The sequence below is a fragment of the Silene latifolia genome, chromosome 1, assembly GCF_048544455.1.
Source record: "Silene latifolia isolate original U9 population chromosome 1, ASM4854445v1, whole genome shotgun sequence".
Classification (NCBI taxonomy): domain Eukaryota; kingdom Viridiplantae; phylum Streptophyta; class Magnoliopsida; order Caryophyllales; family Caryophyllaceae; genus Silene; species Silene latifolia.
Window position 1 is genome coordinate 31,960,755 of NC_133526.1, and position 21,691 is coordinate 31,982,445.

General features: G+C 39.3%; 1 long non-coding RNA gene across 2 annotated transcripts; it reads left to right on the forward strand.

Annotated features, from left to right (window-relative positions):
- Positions 1-18,560: 18,560 nt before the first annotated feature.
- Positions 18,561-20,583, forward strand: LOC141658949 (uncharacterized). Of its 2 annotated transcripts, XR_012519402.1 has the most exons (3): positions 18,561-18,957; positions 19,354-20,130; positions 20,228-20,583. It is a non-coding gene; the product is annotated as an uncharacterized LOC141658949 (long non-coding RNA). The 2 variants fall into 2 exon arrangements; XR_012549555.1 differs by having other exon boundaries at positions 18,561-20,130.
- The last annotated feature ends 1,108 nt before the right edge of the window (positions 20,584-21,691 follow it).

Sequence of the window (21,691 nt, forward strand, 5' to 3'; positions counted from 1 at the left end):
TGATAAAGCTAAGAGATTAAACATTTAATTGGTTAACGGTTGTCATAAAATAAAAACGAAGGTGTTTAGTGGAGTAGTGTGTAAGAATATATGTTTTGAGCTTGTGTGGTAGTAATACTACGTGAATGAGTATAATAATTTGTGACGGTTTCCAAAGTTATTTTGGAATCGACACGCGTTGCTGTTTTGCAGGGAACTTTAATTAATCTTGTATTTCCGACCGTGTATTTAGCCTTGCTTGACCGAGTATGAGTACCTACTAGACCGAGTAGACCTCATTCGATCTAGTTAGGAAGCTATAACGTCGAGAAAGTTGGAATCTATCGCGAAAACTCGACCGAGTAGCTCCAACTCGATCGAGTGGCTAGTTAATTACTCGATCGAGTAGGTTGCTACAGTACCGCTGAACACAGGATAATAAACCCTTTCTTTCCTAAATCCTTTCTTTATTTCTTCTTTTCCGCCAACCCTAACCTCAAAACACTCTCTCAAAGTGCTCTCATTCTTGTTGATTTGTGCTTAAATCTTGCTTATTCCCCTACTTAATCTGTTCCTTTGCCTATTAATTGATCAAGGTATGAATATTCACTCTATTTTGATGTTTGATTGACTAAAAAGGGCATGTATGGTGGTGTTATTTGCTGAAAGTTTGATTTATAAGGGTCAAATTTTGATTATAATGATTGTAATATGATCTAAATGCTTTTTTTGGTTGATTATTGTAGTTAGCTATGCATAAGTCGAATCAAATTGGAGGTTTAAGTGACTCGAATTTTCTAGGGTTTGGAAATTTGAATTGATTTTTGGTTGTTTATTGTATGTAAAGGGATGAAAATTGGGTAATCTATGTTGTATATATCATGTATGGAGTCAATTTTTGTGATTTTTACCCCAAAATTTGTCTTAAAACTCCGTCTTAAAAGTGCCCCAAACTGAAATTCGTCTCATGTTATTGGGAACTTGGGTTGTATATGAATATGTTTTGAAGGTTTGAGTCCTAAAAGTAGTAGTGATTAAGTTAATTCATGCTAAATATGTTAAAAAAATTACAGCTGTAGAGACCGTCTGATTTCTAAGATGTGAGAATCCTACTTGTAATTTTGGACTTGTTGGTGATAGTGTGTACTTAGATGATTCTTTTATAATCAAATGTGTATGATTTGTACGTTTTAGTGTATATGTGGTGGTATATTTGAATTATATGTTGAAACAGATGCCGAGACTGAACATAGGAACCAGACAGAGTAAGAGGGGTAGGGCTTCTGAGCCAGAAACTAGGGAGGGGAGTGGACCGGTAGTCCCCGGCTGTACCCGAATACCCGTCGGTGGTATTTGTTGACTTCAAACAGAGAAAGAAGTTTGTGGCTTTACAGACTCGTAAGATGAGACTGACCCGCTGCATTGACACGACCCTCTTGGATGATCTGGGTATTGAGACTGATGTCAGGCACATTTTTAAGACCTTGGGGTTGACCGGACTTTATCGCCTATAAAACCATTCGTATGCCTTTCTGACCCTCGAGTTCATGATATCGTTTAAATACGAGCCGGTGGAACAAACTGTGGAGTTCCGCCTCATGAATACCGGCTTTATTTTGATCATGGATATATTTGATTCCCACCTTGGCTTGGCTAAGCCTGTAGAGGGAGCCCTTCGGGACATACCGACCAAGTGTGGGGTTTGCAGTCTTATGCCTTGTATCACCGGGAAATCAGCTCCCACTGCTAGTAACATGTTGATCAATGATGTGCAACATGTCACTTTGAAGTTCTTTCTTCGTGCTTTGCCGTGTCTCCTCTACGAGAGCTCGGATGTGAATAAGTTGAACTCACATGAGTTGATGCTTCTGATGGCGTACCTTAACCCCGAGCGGACTGAGAGGGTGAACTTTAGTGCTCCCGCCATAGTGTGTGCCAGTCTAACTTTGATGGCATCGTCTGGCACTGGGATCCTGAGTTGTGGTGCCATTGCCACACGTTTAGCTAAGAAGCTAACTTTCTTTGAGGCTTCCTCGGCCTACACCCCTTTAGCCACCCCGATGCCTACCATGGACAGAGCTTACTTCCTCGACCTAAAATGGTTGAGAACCTTGGAGGATGGTAGTTTAGCATGGAGGGTGTTGGGCATGAGTTGGATGAAGATACCAGCTCCTGAGCACCTCGCACCGATAGAGCCTTTACCTGCGGCAGTTATATCTGCCGATTCTGACGAAGAGGAGGAGAGTGCACGTCCTGCGAGGCAGACGTACTTCATCGACCCGGAGATCCTTCGAGTCATGCCTGAGCAGAGGAAGGGGGAGAACGTGAGGGCTGAGGAGGATCGACCTAGAATGGGGAGAGGGCCACGCCGAGTGCGAGAGAGAGAGGCTGAGACTCAGCCATAGCAGCCGGTACCACCACAGTATCCGTTTCCTGGTTACCCTTCTTTTTATACCCCGGAGATGCACGAGAGCTATCTGGCCGAGAGAGTGTCCTCTACCTTGACACTCCGGAACATGCATGAGATGGCATATGTTTAGGGTATTGGGACCTCGGGACCACATCCGGTTTGGTGGTGGGGAGTCGGGGACTGCAGCGGGGTTTTCCACTCTTATGGGGTGAACATGTCTACTTGGGGAGAGCCTCAGGCGTACCCTTACGGTGGTTTGACCCCTTGGTATGTGAGACCAGATACTGAAGCTGGTGGTCATGCGGGTCTTGGTGCGTCAGGAGCAGGCACTTCGGGTGGTGGTGGAGATGAGGATGCCGTGATGGGCGAGCAGCAGCAGCAGGAGTGATACTCCGTTTATCCTTGTTATGTTTGTAGTTATGATGGATATTAGTTGTTTCGGTTGGTACTTTCTTTTTCGAACTTGGTTGTATCAGTGGCCATAAGGCCGTATTTGCTTATTTTGGACTTGTTTTACAGGATTGGTGGTCGGGTTATCATCTCGACTTGTGGTTATGCTATTATATAGCTTGTGTTTGAAATTTAGAGCATTTTTTACCTGAAGCCACTCGATCGAGTGCCCCTCACTCCATCGAGTAGCTGCAGTTGAGTCTACATAAGGAGTATTCTGATCTCGGGCTACTCGATCGAGTAGCAAAGATACTCGACCGACTAGGGCCAACTCGATTGAGTGCCTAACCCACTCGATCGAGTGTCACTGTTACAGGCACTTTTCCATATTTTAATTGTTTGAATGCTTTTATTTTTGGATGTTTCGATATTAATCATGGTTGTTGATGGTTCGTAACATGTTTTAGTCTCGTTATTAGTCACGTTTTGACTTGTGCTTGAGTTATAAGTGACATTTGTGAGATATAAGTGTGACGGGACGATGGTACATATTGTTACGGGAATTTGGCATGCTAGTAAAGTCGTTTAAGTTTATATTTGCATGTGTATATACCCATAGCTTATGAGTAATGGTTATGTAGAGTCGGATGTCATGAGTGGATAGGGACTTGAGTAATTTACACTGTTTTAGTGGTATTCGTACTACCTTGAAATCTGTATGCGCATACCATCTGTCATGACTAATCGAGTAAAATGTTTAAAATATTTCCATTTCTTCAGGGTAATGTTTCATATCGAGTTGTGGAAAGGTTGCTAGGATTGTCACATGAGATATGTGTCTATGTGTCCGAGACGAAGTGTGTAATTTCTATAGTTCACGTTTATATGAATTGTAAAAACATAATGTCCGTTAGAAGTGGTGTGCGGGTAAGCAAAGTTGTGTTGAATCCGTTTTGAGTAATGTCAATAGGATGTGATAGGTGTCGGATTAAGAGATAGGGAGGTCGTCGGATGGTGAACTTCGGGGACGAAGTTCCTTTTTAGAGGAGAAGAGTAATGTCGCAAAAAAAAAATGCAATTATAACAATTCTTCGGTATTTTGTGGTATGTTAAAGCATGTGAACAATTGCTTGAATAATTTCATATGTGTGTTTTATAGTTTCATATGTATGTTTGGTAACTTCATGATGGTTGTAATGCATCTGAGTAAAGGATTTATAGCAACTGTCGAATGAAACAGCATGTTGTGCTCTCAGTTCTCGGTAATTATTTGCTAATTATTTGCTATGGGCTTGAGAATAAAATGTTATTGGCAACTGGTGAGTCGTCTTTAGTAAGTTGTTGTGTGGTTGAGGTGATAGAGTGATATGAACCATGTATTGTTGTGAATCGATAGCTGCACCGTTGTTCTGCATGGTTGTTTTGGTAATTGTTGGCTGATGTTGAATGAAAGTATAGTCTCGCAATCGTGTTGGTACATGTCTGAGTAATTCGATGTAGTAGTATAAGTGATAGTCGAGTTGATTGTATTGGTGTATGATATGTGTTCAGTAGATCAAAAGGGAGTTAGTAGTTGTTGAGGTTTGAGTGTGTGACGTGTGTTTGGTGGTTGACGATGATGATGTTTGATAGACATACGTAGTGGGATAATATTTCTAAACAGTTTTGTTGACCTGTGTCGGGTAAACGATGGTGTTGCCTTAAGTTCAATGTTGTGTGGTTCGGGAGAGAATGAGCCGAACTTCGGGGACGAAGTTCTTTTTAAGGGGGGAAGACTGTAATACCAGTCCTTTTAGGGACCCGTTGATTGACGTTGACCGACCTTAGGGGCATGTTGTAGCCTTTGGGAATTCGTACAAGAGATGTCTGGTGTTAGGATAGGCTTTGAGTGAGTGGTACTCGATCTAGTCGAGTCTACTCGATCAAGTAGCTTGAGTACTCAATAGAGTAGGGGTCACTCGATCGAGTAAGTTGGTTACTCGATCGAGTAGCGTCTTTTCGGCGAGAGTTTATAATCGTGTTTTGATAGAATTACAAATTATTTCCGCCTCTCTTTTCTAAACCTAGATGTCGCCTTACCTCATTCCCTTCATGTTAATTCCTTCCATGGGAGCCTTTAAGGATGCTTGTGCCTTGGGGATAGGTTGCTTGAGTCTGGTAGAGGTCTTGACGCCGATATACGATGCATAGGTATGTCGTCATCATCATCATCTTTGTCATTGTTGTTCCTTGTTGGATTGTGGTGGTAGTAATAGGCTTTTATTGTGCTGTTTGTATAGGTGTATTGCTTGCTTGGTTGATGTCATGTGGTTGAACATGGAATCACTGCGGTTGGCTAAAGGTAGGTTCGCCTACTCAGTTTCTGTTGGTTGTCTAGTATATCGGTTGTTGTGTTGATTGTAGTTTTAGTGTGGTTGATTGATTATGATAATCGGTTGGTACTGTGTTGTTTTGTTGGTTGTTGTTGTGGTACAGCTGATTGTGATTGATTATCTATGATTCTCGAGGTGCGTCCTCAGCTGAGTGGAGTCACTTGCGGGAGTGGCTTTACGCCCTAGTTCCGCCCTCCGTGGAACCCGCCACGGGAGGGGATGTGCACATTAATGGGACAGGGTTATCGCTCAGTATGATGAGCGGGGCTTAGGTGGTAACGGCTGCGGTCCCCCACTGGCAGGGCTTGTCCAGTGGACAGTCGGTGATGGTGATTGATCGGAGATGTGGTGTATGTACGTTTTGTGTACTTATGTAGTGTCTGTGGTTGTTGCTGTATTGCCTCAGTTACTGACCTTGTGTGGTTGTTTCTTGTTGTCTCTGTTGTGTCTGCCGTGATCCCTTATGGTGAGCAGTCGGTCTTAATAGGTGATGTCTTGGATGGTAGCTGGAGTCCTGGCGGGATGAGTCTCCACGAGTCATGTCAGAAGTAGTTTACATAGTGATGATGAGATGTATCGTTTGTATCAGTAGTTTTGGTTTAATAACTTGTAATATAATTATAAATGTTCTTTTATCAACTTTTGATGATTACTTTCCTCGGGCAACCGAGATGGTGATGTCCTTATATGCTAGGGAAGGTCTTGTTAAGGCTCCTTGGTATATGGGGGTGTCACACTGAATCACTTGCACCTTTGCCTTATCCACCTCAATGCCCCTATCAGAAACTAAGTGCCCTAAGACAACTCCCTCGTTGAGCATAAAATGGCATTTCTCCCAGTTAAGCACAAGGTTAACCTTAATGCAGCGCTGCAACACTTTATCAAGGTTAGACAAACAGTTATCAAAATCACTCCCATAGACGCTAAAATCGTCCATAAAGACCTCCATAATAGAGACTATATACTCATAAAATATCCCCATCATGCACCTTTGAAAGGTGGCAGGGGCGTTACACAAACCAAAAGGCATTCTACGATAAGCAAAAACACCTTGAGGACAGGTAAAAGTAGTCTTTTCCTGAGCATCCGGATGAATAGGGATCTGAAAGAACCCTGAATATCTATCTAAATAACAGAAAAACTTATGAGAGGCTAACCTTTCAACCATTTGATCAATAAAAGGAAGGGGGAAAGTGATCTTTCTTCGTGGCGGCATTCAGCTGTCTATAATCTACACACATCTGCCAACCAGTCACAACTCTAGTAGGTATCAATTCATTTTTGTCATTCTTAACCACAGTAGTCCCTTCTTTCTTAGGAACCGCCTGAACTGGACTCACCCATTTAGAATGACCAACAGAATAGATAATTCCTGCATCGAGTAGCTTCATTACCTCAACCATCACAACATCCTGCATCTTCTGATTCAGCCTGCGCTGACCTTGTCTGCAAGGTTTGTGATCTTCTTCTAGCTCAATACTCTGCATACAAATATCAGGACTGATGCCCTGAATATCATCCAACGAGTAACCCATCGCTTTCCTGTTTTTCTTAAGAACGGCTAACAAAGCGGTCAGCTGCTTATCATCAAGTTTGGCACTAACAATGACCGGATACTGCTCAGTATCATCTAAAAATACATATTTAAGATGGGAAGGAAGAGGCTTACGCTCAGGTACATTTACCTCCATCGCGCAAAGAGTGTTTATCAATTGTTCTACCCACTCTCCTTCAGCATCGGTGAGTTCACGCTCCTCTATCGCAGCTTCAAGCAGATCCAACACAGCGTCATTGTTTCCGGGTTATCTGCACACTCATCTAACAACATCAAAGCTTCCAGTGGATCCTTTATCAAGGAATCCGACCAGAACTCATAAACAGACTCATCAACGATATCAACTGAATAGCAAGTATCCTCTATCATTGGTCTAACAAGTGTACCAGGCAAACTGAAAGTAATAGCGTCGTCCCTTATCGCAAGAGTCAAACGCCCTTATTTGACATCTATAATGGCCCCAGCTGTACACAAGAATGGTCTTCCCAATATAATCGGGGTCCGGGTATCCTCAGCTATGTCTAAGACAATAAAGTCTACTGGTATAAAGAACTTGCCTACTTTGACAGGCACGTCTTCTAGGATACCTAGGGGTCGTCTAACCGATCTATAATCAGCCATCTGGAGGGTGATATTAGTCATTTTAAGGTGACCCATATTAAGCTTCTTGCAAACAGAGTAAGGCATGACGCTAACACTGGCTCCTAAATCACAAAGAGCATTTTATATCACTTCAGTTCCTATGATACAGGTAATAGAGAAACTACCCGGGTCTTTCATTTTGGGTGGAGCTTTACTAAGGATTAATTTACTAGACTCTTCCATAAAGGTAACAGTCTCGAACTCGCTAACCTCTCTTTTACGCGTTAAAATATCTTTCATAAATTTTGCAAAAGAAGGTACCTGGGTAATTAGCTCGATAAAAGGGACGGTCACCTGGAGATTCTTGACCACATCCACGAACTTGCCGTACTTTCGCTCAACCTTAGCATCTTTCAGACGTCCTGGATAAGGAATTCTGGTAACAGTAAGTGGGTCTGCGACTTTCTCTTTACCTTTGTCTAAACGTGGCATCTCCACAGCAGGGGAAGATGATCCATCAGCCTTTTTAGACTTCAAAATAGTGTCGTCACCTTCGCATGTGCTCGATCGAGTAACACTATCACTCGATCGAGACCTTTTCTCATAGGAACTGCTCGATTGAGGAACATAAACCTCTCAATTGAGGTCATTGATTTTGGCACTTCTCGAACGAGCACTGTCATCACTCGATCGAGGGCTTTTAGTGACAGAAGCACTCGATCGAGTACCCAACTCACTCGATCGAGGACTTTGACGAGGATCAGCAGCGTCTTCGTCAATTTGTTCTTCCAAAACAGTTTTCGGACTTTCAGTAGCAAATAAATCAACATTTTCCGGCATTTTTGGTCCATCATAGGTAAAACCACTTCGGAGATTAATTGCGTTAATCGGGTCGCAAAGAGGTAATTGACTTGCTTAGTTTTGCTCAGATGCAAGTCGTATGAATTGATCCTGCAGCTTCTTCATAGACCCCTCATTTTCTTCCGCATTTTTCTGAACTTGAAGTGCCAAAGATAGCACCAAAGATTTCAGCTCCGCTATCTCTATATTTTTGGAAGAGGATTCATCTTGTTGTGGTATTGAATCGGTAGGACTAGAGGTACTTGGCATGGCTATATCTTTGCAAAGTTTAGAGGATGGAACTCCTTGCTTATATTGTTGGTAAGCATGGACTCGCTCTATTTCCGCCATACAAGTAATAGGATCATGTCCTTCCGAACCACATCTACCACAAAATACCTCTTGCTCAAGTATGGCATGGACCTGCTCACGATCACCAGAAATTTGCAGAATCTCCGAATTGTCATACCCTTCATTAGGAATTTCCACCTCAGCTACAAGTAGTTCACTTTCTCTTCCGTTCACTCGTCTACCTCCTCTGGGATTCCCATACTCAGCTACATGAATGGCCATGTCTTCAATAAGATGCCACCCCTTATTGTCTTCAACATTTTTCTGGAATCTCCCTTTAGCTGCAACATCTAGTATGGCACTTTGATCGGCATACAACCCATTGTAAAATTGGGTGCATAAGAACCATCGCTGGAAGCCATGATGAGGTATAGAGCGAACTAGCTTCTTGAACCTAGTCCAAGCTTCACTCAAATCTTCAGTGGCCAATTGTGTGAAGGTAGTGATTTGGCCTCTTAGTGCATTGGTGCGTTGTGGTGTAAAGTACCTTATGTAGAAGGCTAAAGCTAGGGAATTCCAGTCAGTAACACCAACAGCTTCCCTATCCAAATCTCTCAACCACTCCCGGGCGTCATCAGTCAAAGAAAAAGGAAAAATAACTCCCTTGACCCTATCCTGTGTCACCCCAACAGCTAAAGGAATGGTGGAGCAATACTCAGTAAACAACTCCATATCCTTACACGGATCCTCGCCAGCTACTCCCTTGAATAGATTCCTCTCAACCAACGGAATGTAGGATGGATGAATTCCAAAGGTGCCCGAATCTGTAGTAGGAAGCCAGAAGCCTTTGGGCAGAGAATCTACAGTAGGTTCTGAGTGACTGGCAATGTTTGGCATTTTAGCAAACGAAGTTATAAGAATAGCAGATATAACAGTGCCCTTTTCTAGGACAAATTACCTGCAACACAATTATAGCACTAGAGAAAAATATGAGATCAGTCTCAAAGAATAAATTCCTTGAGACGAGAGACAAACTTAATGTAAAGCAAACAAAATGGCACCACCTCCCCGGCAACGGCGCCAAAATTTGACATGGTTGTCGCAATCCTATCAAAAATAAAACCAACCGGTCTCTATAAAATGTAATAGAGGCAGTCGGGTATCGAATCCACAAAGAGATGGGAATGGTGTATGCTAAACTAAGTCCGTCTAAGTAACTATTTCTTGGGGGTTTAATTGTTTTGGTTCTAAACTACGGAGACAAAGAAAGATAGAGCAAAAGCGTAACAACAACTAAAATTTAAAGAGAGAAACAGATAGAGAGAAACAGCTAAGACAATCGGTTCACCATGGTTTCCTAGGGATTCAGTCTAGGGTCAAAGGTCAACAAAAACTCGGGTTGTAGGGTAGTGAAAAAATCCTTCTGGTCCGCTATTCACCCTAAAACATTACTAACTTAGCTTCCGCCCTCATTAGAATATCCTATTGTTCACTACAGGTCTTACCCCTTCCAATCTTCCGATCTAGGTCAAGGCGTAATAGATCAACTAGCTAAATGCGTCGACTCAAGCAGCTAATTGCTATTAAACGCAGTAATTAACAATACAGCCCTAATTCTAGCCAAACCTAATCACCTAATCATATTTTCCTAATTACCATGGCTCCCCTATGTCCTAGCATAGAAAGATTAGCTATGCATAATAATAATTGAGGAAATAATAACAAACACAACAAGTAAATTAAACATGATGATTAATTAGTAAAGAGACAGAAAAAGAGCAATCAAGGAAAAGAGATAAAAATAAGAATAAGATTGCAATAATTATTGAATGAATTGAAGATCGAGAGTACCGATTACAAAGGAGTTCCAAGCAATGGAGATTTTAGGTCTAAAGAGTAAAGTGTTAAGAGAGGAGAAAAGATAGAGTATCGTCATTCCCTATTATTTATTCTAAGTTACAAGTTGAAATATCCGAAAGATAACTAAAAGATTGCGTAATAGTTTAAACCTCTCGATCGAGTAGAATTAAACTACTCGATCGAGAACAATAGGAATCAAACATCTCGATCGAGGACAATAAGTACTCAATCGAGGAACTCAAACTACACCCATCTCGATCGAGTAAAGCAAGTACTCGATCGAGGTCTTTCAGCATCCAAGGGTTCTCGATCGACCAGATTCAACATCCAGATTAATTGATCGAGCATAGTAGCACTGTATCAGCGTGGATAAACTCAAAATATCTTCCGAGACCACTTCATGCATCCCTAGGTGACAATTTACGGGCTCCAATTCTTCTTGATCTAAAATGCATGCAAATGGGACAAGTTTAGGCTTGATCTCTCCAGCTCATACTTGCAATTAATACAAGACAAACCAAAGTAGACTATTCGGGGGCATTTGTAGCTAGTCGCCACATAAATAACACAGAAATGCGTGTAAATATAGGGTAAAAACCATATATAAAATGCACGCATCAGTAGTCCTTTATTTGGATGATGATGATGAATTGGTACGTGAGACGATATCAATATTGTACCATCAGCGAGTTTGAAGTTCTTTGTGCGATAGTTCAGAAATTATAACTTACCTTGAAATATTTTGTGACAAGTTGTTATTCTTAGCATGGATGTCATTGTAATGGATTAATCATATAAAGATACATCACGAGAAAGAATGCATATACCCATGATGCAGAAGTGGCTTAATTTTAAATCACGACATCTTTTGTATGTTGGTAGCATTAGTTTGCATGTCCATATTGCTATTTTGTCCATGGGTTGACATGGTAATTATTAAATTATATAAGTTTTCCTCCTGTTGTATTATACTAATTTGGTTTGCGGTGTTTTTGGGTTTGTTTATTGGTATTGAATATCCTTATCATGTTATTACGTGACAATAGGGTTATACTATTGCCTTTATGGAGTAAGTGTGAATGTCATTACTGACATCTCCTTAGTTATTATACACGGAAATGTGGAATTGAGGGTATCATACAAGTACTCATATGGCTCAAGAACATAGCGTATTGTTTTGAGTGATGCCAAGTTCCGGTTTTATGGTAACTTGAGATATTATTAGTCGGTTTCGGGAGTTTGAGACTCACCCATGAAAAGGAACATAGTTTAGGTCAAGTTTCATGGTATAGATGCTTAACCTTGTGTTTTATAAGGGGCGATTTTAAATGAGATGTGTATATATATATATTAAATTTTGAACAAAGTTGTTTATTAACCTTTATTGTGTATGCTATGTAAAATATATTTATTGATCAAATTGATTTAATGATAATGATCATGCTTTTGTGATGCGATTACTATGCATTGTTTCATGTCATGATTATATTTAGATGAGTGTCATCTTTGTATCTTTGATGGTCGGTATTGCATTGGTACATTCATGATAATACAGTAGCTAATTTATGACATGAATGCTTGTAGTTTGTTTATTCTCTGATAATTTGTGTATTTATACATATACTATTGTTATTTTGATGATTGTAGTATAATGATAACATGAGCCTTATGAAGTGAGAATGAGTATAATGCTCTCTTGAATTTAATACACGGAATATGAGTAAGCAATAATATATGGATTCATATATATGGATTAAAAATATGGTGTATTGATGTAGGGTGGTACTAAGAGCCAATATATGCTATATTGGGTAGGCTAGTTTATTCAAGGAGGAATTTCAAAGTCACCCATGTAGAGCTATAAATATTCAAATTATTTTATCTATTACATTGGATATTATTTGAGATGAACACACATGTCTAGAAAAATGTTTATGGAATAGTGTTTTGATCAATGTATATTTGAACGACTATTTAATAATGTTGTTAGTGTGCTAATTGTTTTGTATGATTGTTTAACATGTCATTGTCATATGTAAAACATTTTAAGTTTGCTGATATAACTGATTTTACCATATATCTCAGGAATGATGGTTTCTGATAACCATGGGGAGATTATGGAGTCATGGTGGTATAGCCATGTAAGAGGCAAAACAACAACGTTGAATATACAACTGTTGACAAGTTCGGTTATGGAGTTGTCATTTGTTGTTGAATTAATGACAAGTCGATCTTTGGTGTAAATCAAAGATGATTTACCTTGTAAAAGGTGGTTATGTCATCATGTTCTTCTATGAAGGGTGACATGGGGGAGGTAATATGATTCTTGATTTTAAGATCTAGGGTGAAAGTATGATTATTATTCTCCGGTTAATACTTCCAAGGGCCGAGTATGATGTTTTTATCCAATTAATAAAGTGATATCATAACTCAAGGTTTACAAGGCCTTGTATAGAATTTACAATTGGAAATTGAGTAAGAATGTTAGTGATACTAATACTCATGTTTGGCAAGCATTAGGCAAGTGTGAAGGTATAAAAGTTGGGTGGTGCTCATTCATGTACATGTTTTACTCAATCATGGACATACTTGACCATAATACCCCTTATATTTTACTGAATTCATTTTAATACCCTTAAACTCTCTCTCTCTCTCTCTCTCTCTCTCTCTCTCTCTCTCTCTCTCTCTCTCTCTCTCTCTCTCTCTCTCTCTCTCTATTCTTCTTCATTTATTTTTATCGTACTAATCAAATGGGTGATGTTTCCAGAGGGAGCTACGGGAGTCCTACATCAACATGGAGCAATATCAGTCATCAGATCAATCCCAGGCATAGTCGAGGATGAAGAAATCACACGGTACAGGTCACTTTTACCTCCGCCTCCCTTGCGCCACCGGCTATCAGTCGAACTCACATATCCGCCTCCCAACGATGATCTTAATCAGGTTTATTTCTCTTCACTTGTTTATTCGGTTTGGTTCGATCCGACTCAATTCTAGTTGTTGTTGTTCATAAAAGTAGTATCAACACCATTCACACGATTAGTAAACATGGGAGCTTCTGGCTAATTGAAGATTACTAAATTAGTTTTGAATTCTGGTTAATTCGATTACTGAATTAGGTATAAATTATGGCTAATTTGATTACTAATTCATATTATGAGGAGGTAATCTATTAGCGTCAATGGGTATATGATGAAGATTTTTAGTTGAATTAGGTTGGTCTTACATCATATCATATTAGTATCACAAATTCTTGTGTAAAACTGTTAGTATAATACCGTCTCACATGAGACCTAATTAATTTGCTAATTACTGAACCAAAGTAAGGTGAACCAGGGCTTTGTTCAAACCGTGAAACACACTTATAAATTGTCCTGCTCATGTACTGTGACCGAGTCAGGTTGTTTCTGTTTTGATTGAAACTATTGGTTCCTTGTGCATTTGATGATCTTTCAAGCTTGCCTTTTTTTTCTATATTGAAATTAACTTCTCACCCAATTTTGACAGGAAGGCAATTACGCTTCTAGTAGCAATACAAGTACTTTAATGGATATGCCTTGTATCTTGGCTTCAGGATATGTTCGGAAGATAACAGCTCGGAGTGACATTGACATGATGGAAAATCTGGACGACCAGAGACCATCGTGATCATTAGAAGTTAGCTTGTTAATCCACCTTACAAAGTCATGTATGACTTATGATTCAAGTTTATACGAAATCGTTTGTACAACCGGTGTATCATATAAACTAAATTGAAAATCTCAATGCAGAGAAATAGCTGAATTTTTTGGTAGATACAATAAAGAAAGCAAGTCCAAAGTTCGGCCTTCCCTTTATTGTGAAACTCGTTTCCCCATTTTTTGCCTTTGGATTACTATTGATATAATGGGTATTGTTCACTTTGCATTTTTTTCCCTTTTTCTATTGTGAAGGGAACCATCAAGTCAACTTCTGTAACACCCCCGCACACCAGGATGCCTTACCAAGGACAGTCCCAGTGTATGAAGGTGTTACCATCTCGGTCACCCGAGGTAGTAGATCAAATAGACAATGAAAGAACATTTATATTACATTACTTTAATTCTTTACAACCCAAAATATAAACCAAATACCAAGTGATAACTATGACTGCTATAGAGCTCATGCGTCAAGACATCTATGCCGGTAGCGTGGTGAATCGATTCCCTCCATACCCAACAGCAACAAACCAACTGTACCGGCTAAGCCAAATCCCCGAATGGATCGCCACAGTTTTGAAAACATAACACGGGGTCAGTTACTGCATAATTAAAATAAGACAAGTGCATAAAGTAACCAGCTGATCATCCTCCAACTCCAGTCTCCCAATCTCACACAGTAACTGACTACACACCGAGGTGTGTAGCCCTGCCAGACTACCCATCGCAACAGGTAGCCCACGCGGCCAGTGGGGGACCGCAGCCAATCCCCACCAAAATCCCGCTCATCAACGAGCAATAACCCTGTCCCTTAATGTGCACATCCCCTCCCGTGACGGGTTCCACGGAGGGCGAACTAGGGCGTGAAGCCACTCCCGGAAGTGACTCCACCACAATCATCACAACATCATCACACACACCACACCACCACCACACCAACACTCCGATGATCAGCAGAAAACAATCATACACAGTACAATCACAATCTTAAATCAATTAACAGTAAACTAAGTAGCAAAAACCTACCTTATGCCAACCATGAAAATGCATCCACACACAGCCAAGCAAGACTCCGAGACGCATCCTACAACGAAAACCACATCCCATTACACAACTACCCCCAACAAGTACTGGAAGAGACAACAAAACAGCGACTTACCTAGTAACGCGGGCCCCGTCCTTCCCATAGTTGAGGTCTAGGCTACATATATGAGAGTGGATGGAGGTAGGGGTGAAAGGTAAGAGAGATAGACTAGGGTTAGGGGAAGAGGAACTGTCAAAAATGAGAAAATGAAATGAAACTTGCGAACTTGCGTTTTTATATCGACGCGTCAACAGCAGCCATACTCGGTCGAGTACTCACATACTCGGCCGAGTAAGCTCTACTCGATCGAGTATTCACACTACTCGACCGAGTAGTCCCTAATAGGTCGAGTAAACACTCTCGTAAGGTACCTATCCTCACCTAGCCTCTCACCTATCTCCCCCTAAGGTCTTTCTTGGTCAAAGGGTCGGTCAAAAGAGTCCTTAAACATTGTGGGTATTATAGTCTTCCTCCCTTAAATGGAACTTCGTCCCCGAAGTTCAGCCCACACATCTCAACAACGAGGTTAACCAGCTCAACCACCACAAGACAATCCAACATGTACCACCACAAGATACTCAATTCTAACTACCACGATTACGAAACTCACGATCCTATTATATATATATATATATATATATATATATATATATATATATAGAGAGAGAGAGAGAGAGAGATAGGATCTTGTGAGTTTGGTTTCTTATGGTGAGTTGTGAGTTTGAGCTTTGAAATCTCAGCTACTAGATTATATTAGAGATGAATGGCTAAGATCTAATCTTACCTACATATAAAATCACTGTCATTTACTTATTTTCTCTTTTTTCTAGTGCTACTTTTTTTTTTAATTTAATTTTTTTATCTCTTTTTTTTACCTTGTGTTATTATGCTTTTTTTTACAACTTTGGTTTTTTTCTCGTATGTTTTTCTCTATTTTCTCGTTATGTTACTTTTTTTTCTTTTTCTTTTTGTACCAGATTTTTTTTACTTGAATTTTTTTTAGTCTTATTTTTTTTACCTCGTGTTATTATGCTGTTATTGTGCTTTTTTTTTTACTTTGATTTTTTTACGACTTTGATTTTTTTGTCTTTTTTTACCACATGTTATTGTGCTGTTATTGTTATTCCGCTGTTATTGTGATGTTATTCTACTGTTACTTTGATTTTTTTTACGATTTTGATTTTTTTTCCTTTTTTTTACCACGTGTTATTGTGCTGTTATTCTACTGTTATTCTTCTTTTATTGTGATGTTATTCCGATGTCACTTTGATTTTTTTACTATTTTGATTTTTTTACTATGATTTTTTTACTCGTTTTTTTTACCGCATGTTATTGTGCTGTTATCCTGGTGTTATTGTGATGTTATTCTGACGCCACTTTGATTTTTTTACGACTTTGATTTTTTTTCTTTTTTTTATCACGTGTTATTGTGCTGTTATTCTACTTTTATTCTGCTGTTATTGTGATGTTATTTCGGTGTCACTTTGATTTTTTTTACTACTTTGATTTTTTTTACTCCTTTTTTACCGCATGTTATTGTGCTGTTATTCTGGTGTTATTGTGATGTTATTCCGGTGTTACTTTGATTTTTTTTTACTATTTTGATTTTTTACTTCTTTTTTTTTTTTTACCACATGTTATAATGCTGTTATTCTGGTGTTATTGTAATGTTATTCCGGTGTCACTTTGAATTTTTTTACTACTTTGATTTTTTTTCACTCTTATAATGTAGACCACTACTTAACAGTGGACTATATCAAATTAATGCGATAATAGTCAACATGTTATTTACTTATATTCTTGAAAACTGAAATCAGTAAACAGAGCATTTAGTGTTCTTCAATCAGTGAGTATATACAAGTATATATAATGCAGTCCGTTTTTCTTAAGACCATTGCTTTTGGTCTGAAATAAGACGGGTAACATGTCATCATTTTACCAAAAAAATGTTGTTATTTTTTTATAACATGTTACCATTATTGTTCACATCATTTTCAGGGTAAAAAAGGACACCTCTATTCATAACATTTTGTGAATTAATTGGTTACATTTTCTTAAAAAATGGCAACATTTTATCCGTCTGACAAATAAGACCAAAAGTGTCCGTCTGAAACAAGAATTTGTGTATATAATGTGATTAAAAAAGTTGCAGGAAAAATGCTCTGCAGAACATTGATTTTCGTGCAATTAAATTTGTTTATTATTATGAATGAACAAAGTACGGATGTTGTATGCAGGAACTTACTTATTTGACTGAGAATTTTGGTGCAGTTATTATCAATCAGCTATAGGATTAAAACTTCTTCAATAAAAGTCACTATTTCGAAACATAACAAAAATTATACATGAGGCCTCTGAAGTAGTACCTTGAAATGCAGTTACTATTGTTGCCATTATTCCTTAACATGAGTAAGATGTGAAGGGTAATCTAGCGAAAATAAAATTGGACCAGAAATTAACTAAAGGATATACTAAAACCGGTTATTCTCTTGTAAAAAAGACTCGTTTTACAAACTTTTTGTATATTATTACAGTGGTATTACCGCACAAAAGAGACGTAGCACTTGACCTGAAAGCAATTTTTCGAGAATTGTACACGCGGGTGTGTAAGGGACCATTTCTGGAGTGCAAATCGTCATTTACATAAATTACAATACATAAACAAGAAAGTAGGTGACACGAGTCTCACATTGAATCCGAGCTCGGAACAGCAAACTCGCGCTCATCTGCTCTCCACCGTGACCAGGCCTGAGCCACCAGACCACCGAATGGTTTCACGGTCAGCCACCACCGTCGCCCGTTGATCGATGACAGTGAATATAAATTGAGGAATTGGTTGTTAATTGTTGATATTGTGAAGAAATTATTGCGCTACTTATTTTCCCCCAAATCGATTGTTAATTGAGGAATCTATTGTTAACTGTTGATTAGTACTAAGATGAGCGAAGAGCTTGACGGATCTGACCGTTGAGGAACAACTCGTCGGCGGTAGACATTGACTCACCGATTTCTGGCGAGTTAGACGGGTCAACTCAGTGGGAGAACTCGAACGAGGCAGCAGACGATGAAGCGCCGGAAGTTGTCGGACTGCAATGGCGGACCTTTCGGTGGTCGCGGTTTGAGAGAAACAACGTTTTGTTTGATGGGGTAATGGTGGTTTTGGAGTTTGGAGAGTGAGGTTAGGATGGTGTCGGTCTTAATCGATATCTCACAAAAGCTTGATTATTGAAAACTTATCAGTTTTATGTTCTTTGTGTCGGTATAAGATCTCAGCCATCTATTTGCTATCATTTAATGGTTGAGATTTTTCAAACTCACAACTCACCATAAGAACCAAACTCACGAGATCCCGCCTCTATATATATATATATATATATATATATATATATATATATATATATATAGAAATAGGATCTTGTGCGAACCTAAAGTTCGGTGCGAACTTACGAACTAACTGAAAAACCTCACCCAAACACACGCTCATAAAACCATTCCCTAGGATCTTGTGCGAACCTAAAGTTCGGTGCGAACTTACGAACTATCTGAAAAACCTCACCCAAACACACGCTCATAAAACCATTCCCGCACCCCCCTTTCACATTATCCCTATCATTAAATTATTCCCACATTAATACTTTGTATCATCCTCACCTACCAACCACCACCACCCTTCGCCGGCGGCCTCGCCGTTGATTTCTCTGCCGGCGTTTCGTCGGAACTACTCTTGCCTACCTAATCTGCCTTTATTTCTTCATTTGTCCTTTTATTCACCGGCGATCAAATCGTAGGTTTATGTATGAACTTTTCATTCAATTGAGCATTCATTTGAAGATCAATATCATGGGGTATGTATTTCTTGGTCAGTTGTATGAACTTTTCATTCAATTGAGCATTCATTTGAAGATCAATATCATGGGGTATGTCCCTTCTTGTTTTTATTCCTATTTTTTATATAATAATTGTAAAATTTGATGGGTTGTGCTGCATTTTGTATTTTTGGATTGGTTTTTGTGTTGATTACTGAGAATCTAGACCTAAGTCTGTCATTGCTGATGGTTAGTCAATCAGCAGGTCTTGCTTAAGACCGTCTTTAAGTATCTAAATCGGTTGTGTGTGCCGTCTTAACTGAGAATGGTCTAACCAAGAAATTGTGGTTAGATTTTCTAGGTTGAAGGTTGTTTGTGGTTTTAGATTAAGTTGATTGCTAATGATAAACCCTGTTCAGGTCATCAAGGTTACATTTAGAGATTCTGTATGTTTTGGAAGATTAGCTGAAATCCTTTCTAATTTCTTTTTAGGGCTGTGTTTATCAGGTAGTTAGTGATAGAATGCTTAACAAGTATCAGGTTCAGGTCTAACAAACATCCAGTCACTTCCTTGAAGGAATCAAACGAAAGGGAGCGAACCTCAACTCCGACTGCTAACGAGTTTATGTGATTAGTACGAGCGTGCAGGGTTGTGTCAAAGGTTTGTAGAACTGCATCAGTTTTACAATAAGCTGCTGTATACGACGTGAGACCGGTTATGTACTGCAGATTGTCGATTTCAGTGGTGTTGGTGGTTGTGGGCGCCAATAGTGGTGGCGGTGGCAGTGGCGGTGGCGGTGAAGGCAACAATGGTGTTGGCCACACACCTAGGCCATTGAAGTATTGTAACTACTTTGATAAACTAAGGTCACACTACCATGTGCATTTGCTCGATGATTATAAGGAACTGCGGGGAAACACGAGCTAGATATACTCCTCTAACAAGCTACATACACTCTTTTAACTTGTTAGATACACTTATTTACCTTGCTAGATACACATCTCTAGAAAGTTAGATACATTTTGTTACCTTACTAAATACACTCTTTTACCTTGCTAGATAGCTACATACACTTTTTTAACTTGTTAGATACACTTATTTACCTTGCTAGATACACATCTCTAGCAAGCTAGATACACTCATTTACCTTGCTAAATACTCTTTTGCCTTGCTAGATACAATTCTTTAGCTAGCTAGATACACTTATTTAACTTGCTAGATACACATACCTTGCTGAGAGAGTTATGGTAACACGCCTTAATTTGTATGGAAGATGGATTAAGGTTCGTAATTCATCTCTTCTTTGTTTCAATAAACTGATGCTTAATAGTTATGTATAGCTAAAAGTTTCCTTCCTTTGTTGTGGAATTTCAAATGTAGAAATGTAACCATGGTGAAATATATCAATTCATATCGGATGAGAACTTGGAGTTGATGCGTGAAAGGCTATTGGAGACCATTGTTTGGCCATCGGATGATACCAACACCGAGAAGATTGGATAAATTTCACCAGATTACTATTTTCTGCTTATAATTCATCCTTGTTTTGAATGTTTTGTCACGGTACTGAATTCAGAGGACATAATGTATAGTATATAGTATCAGTTGTAGCTTTAGAACAAATTCTTTCTGATCCCCATCTTCTCAGATGTAATATCAAATTCCGAACACAAGTGATGTTGTATAATGTTACAGATTTGTCAGCAAAAGAGCAAGTTTTGAAGATTTTAAGATTAGTGACCGAAAATTAATTCCGACATTTCACAAATTTACAAACATTATTTAGCTCCGAAAATGAGATGCAGTGATGGATGAACTCATGAACTTTGTCGCATCAGAAGTCACAAAGTAATTTTTTTATCAATCGATTGCTTAATCTTGAAAATCAAATCACCATGGCCTAATATGATTTTTGTTGCACCAATTTTCATTGTTACGGGTTGATAGCGATGAACAGACAGATACACTATATGTGGTTCGACAGTACGCTTCAAGCGTGTGCAACACATGTCAAAAAACATGCCAAGACTGACCTTGATAGTTAAATTGCGCAGACGATGCATATACGATTTATACTAACGCGGATGAAATAACTAGTCAAACTAAAATAGATGCTCCTTTACAATCAGCTCGACTCCAATGCATGGAATCGTTACAACAGTCTATATTACCCCGACTTCATGGAAAACAAATATTGGTTAACCAGTGGACAAATGATCAATATATTAGTAAAAAAATTAGGTCATGACAAAGATAAGAGAGATTACAAACGTATGAAATCAAATAAAATTCATAAAGTATCTTACAAAGTGAACATTCAAGGTATATAAAACACATTTTTGAAAGAGCTCTACATTTGTACATATGCTATTGCAGGGGCCAAGATTTCATGACAATTACGCAATTGCAGGGGACCAAAATATGCGCTATACATTGACAGTTTGACACTCGTCCTCCGTCGGCGCCTGAATCCGCTTCCACCACTTTAAACCACGACGATGGTGTTTAGAAACATCAGACATACCCCATAGTTTCTCCGGCAACACACCTCAATCCCGTTTCAATTCCATTCGCTCCTCTGCCCCTCCCCAATACACGACAACGCCTCCACGCGCGCCACTCTCTTCAGCCAAACTCAAGTGATCCACCACACACCACCTCTTCAGCCAAACTCAAGTTATCCACCGCACACCACCCTCTCTTCCCGACCTAAGAAACGGAGGACAATTCCAACCATACGCAAGATCCACGTGAACAAACCAAGGACAAACTGAGGAGAAGTCACATACACAAATTAGTAGTGTCAAATACACAAATTAGTACACCCAGATACACAAGTCGATT